Raw genomic sequence first — 6,143 nt, 5'->3', positions numbered from 1 at the left:
TATAAAACTGAGTAAGATACAGCAAAACATAGTCTAACATGCTGAGCACTAGGAAAACATATTTTCTCTTTGATCACATGCTGTTACTCTACTTACACAGCTCACATATAAAACAATTACATTCTGCAAATCTATATGTGAGTAAATCAAAAAACCTGTTCATTGCTAAAATCCTCTAACCTCTATAATGTATTTTTTTTGCTGCATCCAGTTCAGTTCTTATAGAGGGCATTAAGGTATCTATGGTGTGTAGAAATATTGAAATGATGGAGCAGAACAATCTCATTATTTCTCCAGGGTTTGTGGCATGTTTTGTTAGCACTCCTAGAGTTTTGGTAATTAGCTGGCAGCAACTATACAAAGCTCATTTCAGCTAGTCTTAGTGCTGAAGTACATTCAGTGTCAAGACACCTGGGCATTCACTTCAGGATTCAAGTTTTGTCTTCAGCTGTGTAAAATCCAGTGACTCTGAAGTGTTTCTCTGTTAGTTTTTGATGCAGAAAATACACAGTGTGAGAATACCAAGGGGGTAGGAGAAGCCCTTTTTTCAGTCAAGGGTGTGTTTCCAAAAGCAGGGATAGATAAAAAATAGAGCTGGAATAGCTGTCCAGTGAAAGAGGGAAAACATCCCTGATTAGTGTTGCTGAGGACCTTGTTAAGTTTCTGGACACAGTTGTACATCAGGATAGCCTGTGCTATTAGGAGACTAAGTTCATTGGTCTAGGAGTCATATGTGCTTCCTAGTGAGGTAACAAGAAGTGAGTACACATTGCAGTGTTTCAAGTGTGCACCAAGAAAAGTGTAGGAAGTCTTGGAGCTTAAAGGGAAGAGACAAGTATTTGGGTCTGAGTTTCATTGGCAGAAAGGACTTGAACAGCTGAGCAGCAGTTTGGCAGCATTCTCAGGACAGAATTTGTTCTTCAACTTGAAATGTTGTTCTTCGGTATAGAATGAACAACACTGGCTGAGAAGGTTAAAACTAAGGAACTTTTTGTAATTTTCAATGCCAAATAATACAGTGCAAACCACAGTTAAGTGAAGGAGATTCAAGTGGAGAATGTTTACTGCCCATTGCTACAGATTATTCTCTTTTTCTTTTATACTTTAATAAAAGTTGAATGCTTAGCTCAGGAAATAAAGGAAATTAAATAAAGTTCTCATCACCTCTTTTATTTCATCTCTTTTTTTTTTTGAAAAGAGGGAAATATTTTTCTTTCCTTTGCTAATTCTTTAGCTGACAACATAAAGAAAATCTGTCTGTGTTAAGCTTCATTTCAAAGATGTGGAAGTGGCACAGAAAATGCCCAATAATAGTTTCCATGTTATTACTCCCAGATTATTAACAATCAGATAGACGTATCCTATGCAGTTAAAAGAAAAACTTCCTCTTCACAACATTTCACTGGGAAAACAGAAATAAAATAAGAGGAATACAGAGATACTAGCACGCAGTCAAAGGAAACTAAACCCATTCCTTCTAATGGTATCTCTCATTACAGATTGCAGTAGATTCTTTCATTCATCCTTTAAATCACAATACCTCTTTATTCCTTCATTTGTTAATACTTTAAGAGGCTGCACCATTTCCTGCCCTTTTGCTTTGTCATTTAGAACAAAGATAAAGCAGCACTGCCTCTCTCAAGGTAACAAGAGGAACAAACTTGCCCCATGGGTTTTCATCCAAGTCACCCCTCAGATAAGCCAGGCAGAAATGGGCTGCACTGGTTTGGGGGAGACTGAAGAGCCCTGTGTAGCTGTGGCAGTGTATACACCACTTGTCTGTTCTGTGCTCAAAGGTCTCCGGATGCAAGTCAGTCCAGAGATACGTGATGGGCAGGAGTGTTAGCCCAGTGCTGTGCTCGAGCAAACAAACTCTGCAGAAAGGCAGACATGGGATCAAGCTAACACAGCTATACAATCCCCGTCTGGAGCTGCCCTGCAGACACAGCCAGTGGGCTCCAGCCACCCACCAGACATGCCCAAAGGCACTGGAAGCAAGGACATTTTTGTTTGCACTGGCACAAGAAACAGTTCTGTTTTGCTGATGGCAGCTGAGGGCCCACCAAGGCTGCGGCAGCCCCTAACACCCTCTGTTGCTAACTCCTGCCTCCCGTGTTGCCTGTGTTTTCTGCATAACTCAGTGAGTCTTGGCCTATCACTGCGTTCCCCCCCACACTTCTGACCCTCATTTTTTCTTCATTTCTTGTTAATCAGCATTTACTCCAATTAGTTTGTGATATAACTTGTCAGGCATTATAGTTCAAACACATGAAAGATCAAGAGTAAATAAAGGAAATACTGACACTGGCAGTAGACCCAGCATGCTCTCCCAATACAAATACTCAGTGCCTGAAGACAAGTAGTGAACAAGTCATGACAGCACACGGGTATTATTTCTGTAAGTTAACAGTTTGTTTTTCTGCATCATAAAGTTGAATGCAGTCCATCAACTTTTCTAGAACTCCTCATTTTTCTGCTGGAAGTTAAACAAGGTCCTAATTCATCTGCAAAAATTTATTCCCCCATTTTGCTGCCAAGTGGTAAAAGTAATAGTTAATTTATTACCAGCTCCAACAGAGGGCATTTAAAAACTGCTGCTTTTTCATGTGTGTCATTCATGGGACTTTGAGTCTTCTGGGCTCTTTCTGCTCTTTTGGAGACAGCTGTCAGGAAAGTCAACCTGTCCATCAGGTTTATTCATCAGCAAGACCGTGATGGTCTATTGCTCTCTTTGTTGACCCGTAGCAAATAAAAAAATCAGTTTCAACTTAAAAAAAATTTGTCCTGTTAGACAAGAGAAACTGAGAGAGAATCCAAACTCATTGCTATGAGAAGGATGGCACTGGACAGAGATAATAGGGGAGTAAAGAAGACTGGAAGTTTTATTCCACATACAGCTATTCTTTCAGCAAGAACCATGGGATAAAGCAGTACACTTTGATATACCAGGGAGCAGAAGCTGGGGCAAGAAGAATAATCATAGAATAATAGAACAGGTTGAGTTGAAAGGGACCTTAAAGGTCATCCTTCTACCAGACCTTTTATGGGTCTCAGAGACCCATAAAACCTGGCCTTAAAATCATAGAATAGAATCGTCAGATCATCAAGGTTGAGAAAGACCTCCAAGACCATCACGTCCAACCTTTGACTGAACACCACCCTGCCAATTAAACCATAGCACTAAGTGTCATGTCCAGTCATTTCTTGAAGACTCCCAGGGATGGTTGCAGCCCGTTCCAATGTTCCTCATGTCCAGGTGCTGACCAGCACCCCCGGGCCCTTTGTCATTGGGCAGCTTTCCAGCCACTCTGCCCCCAGCCTGTAGCACTGTAGAGTTGTTGTGCCTTGAACACTTCCAGGGATGGAGTGCCAACAGCTTCTCTGGGCAACCTGTTCCAGTGCATCATCACACTCACAGTGAAGAATTTCCTCCTAACAGCCAATCTAAATCTACTCTCTCTCAGCTTAAAGCCACTAAGAGCAGCTAAGCCATGGGGGAAAAACAAACAAACAAACAAAACATTTTTAAAAAACCAACAGCACCACAAAGAGGAAAACCTGAAAGCAAGGAGGAGATAAGTTGTCTGAAGAAAGATAGAGAAGAGCCCTTGCAAAGGACAGCAACGTACTGGCACTGCAGCTGCAAAGAGAGAAACAGATATCTAGCTCCCAAAAAACCCAAAATTTCATTTCTGAGAGAGCAGTCATGCTACAGTAGTTTGCCAAAACCCTTTTTTGATGTTGGCTCTTACTGAAGTTAGAAGGTAACTTCTCAGCCTGTGAGCTAACTGACCACAAGGACAGTGGTGGTGATGGAATTTTCCCTCAAACACTGCCAATCTGTACAAAATGAAAGCATTCAACAATTAGTGAAGTTCAGTGAAAATAACAAAGACAGCTCTCTCTAATAATACCCCTTCTCAAACTTTCATGCTTGACTTACCCTTAGCTGTCTCCCAGTCCTGTCAAAAGCCTGTCATTTGCTGCCACCTACAACAAACAGGATCTTGTTCATGGGAACAGCCTTTTACCTTCAGACTAACTTTCAGAAATGGCTTTATCAGAAACTCACTTGGTACTCCCTACAGTTCAAGTATTTCTACTTGGTTTCCCTTGTTCCTTTGAAATATTTTCCTACCACTTTGTAAATTCTGTGTAAACAGCAGGTACCACAGCTGAAATGGCAAATATCACTGACATGGATGATTTCATTCACCATTTATTTTCTCTGCCTGTCCCTATACACAGTGTAAAAACTTGAAACAGTTTGTAAAGATGTTTTTGAACCATTTACTACACCAGATGCCAGACAACCTAGCATCAGAGAAATTATATTGCTGCAGCAGCTGTCTATCTAGATACTAGTAAATGCTTCCTCTTGAAACATAGCTGAAACCTCAAAGTAAAAAATAAAAAAATACTGTGACCACAGGGCTGTCCAAGCACATGTAGCATCTACAAGTTCTGTATCATGGACAATATTTACTGCTACCTCCCTAACTGTAAGTACTACACATCAATTTTAAAAATCTGGTCCTTAGTACTTTTCATTCCTGTAATTTCCATCAAAAAATTGTAAAACTTTGCAATAAAGTAAACATATATATTGGAGCTGGATGTGCTTTGTTGTCAAAGTAGTGTGGTTTTACCCTGTGAACTGTTGATGCATTTATCATTAATACAGAGATGATACAACAATATGGGTTGGTATTGGCTTTGCTTGGCTGAAAAATTATGTTGAAGATAGTCAACATCATGTCAGTGGTGTTATTTTTAATGCCTGCAATATTTTATTCTGGCATTTATTTAAGTGTAGCTTATATGGTGCTGTGTTTTAAAATCGTGACCAAAGCAGTGTGAAAAACACAAGGATGCTTTATCTTACTGCTGATCAAGGCTGGTGTAGTGTTTGGGTGTTTTCTGCTTCTCACAGTGCCGTGCTAGGAGAGCAGGCTGTGAATGCACAAGGAGCTGGCAGGGGACAGAGCTGAGCCTGCTCCTTGGATCATTCCCCAACTGATCCGAGGGATATCCACCATATGGTGTCATGCTCAGCATGTAAAGCTGGGGTAGGAAGGCAAAAAGGGGGGATATTTGGAGTTACAACATTTGCCTTCACTTTTGTTCACGATGAAGCCCAGCTTTCATGGAGGTGGCAGAACACCTGCCTGTCCATGGAAGTAGTGAATGGATTCCTTGTTTTGCTTTTCTTGTGCTTCACCTATGAAACTGTCTTTATCTCAACCCATGATTTTTCAAACTTTTCTTCTTCCAATTTCCTCCCCTGTATCAAACTGTTCACCACAACACAAAAAAGGTTCTGCAGCTACGATACAACGATAATGAACTTTTCTTTTGAAAGTGAAACTTTATTAATGCATTCGGAAGATACGACTTGTCCAGATTCTGACAACAGCTTACTGCTAACAGTTAAAGAGTTTTCCCCATCAACCCTTTTAATAATCACACCTCTCACAGTTTCAAAGTCAAAAATGGTTAATCCATTAGGATTGTGATTATTTCTATTAATTTGGTGATGATCCACTTGCCACAAGTTACAGCCCTGAACATAATGCCATTCATTATATTTATTTACTTTGGAGATGGAATTTGAAAGGTCCATATCAAAACTCAGAGGCATTCTTATGACTCAAGATGCATCTACGCTCATTTCTGCAACTCTTTTGTGCTTTCAAAGACTGAGTTCTTCGGCTTTTTAGAACAGATGAGGGAAACTGCCACACTGCCGATCTAGGGAACAGAAAATTGTGCATATTGAAAAGCCACACAGTGGAACCAATTAGACACAAGTGCATGGCCTTCTGAATCATGCATTTTTCGTTGGACTAGAGATAGGCTTACTTTTGTGTACTGAAAAGAATTGCCAATAGTGGAGAGAAATTGAGAAGAGGGATGTCAATGATTTAATGACTTCAAATGAAAGTTTGCTTCTCTGGTGGATTTTAAAGGTAAAAGGCAATTAATGACTGGGTCTACATTCAGTCTGGTTAATTACTAGTTCCTGTCTTTTCCTCTATTGTTGTAATTTTCTCTGTATTTCAGTTCTGAGATTTTCTGTTCATATGCATTTACTGGAGTGTCTTTCCTTGAGTTTGACTGCAGACCAAATTCCCATATACAGG

The sequence above is a fragment of the Prinia subflava genome, chromosome 3, assembly GCF_021018805.1.
Source record: "Prinia subflava isolate CZ2003 ecotype Zambia chromosome 3, Cam_Psub_1.2, whole genome shotgun sequence".
Taxonomy (NCBI): Eukaryota; Metazoa; Chordata; class Aves; order Passeriformes; family Cisticolidae; genus Prinia; species Prinia subflava.
The sequence above is the reverse complement of the archived record's forward strand: the minus strand, read 5'-3'. Positions refer to the sequence as shown.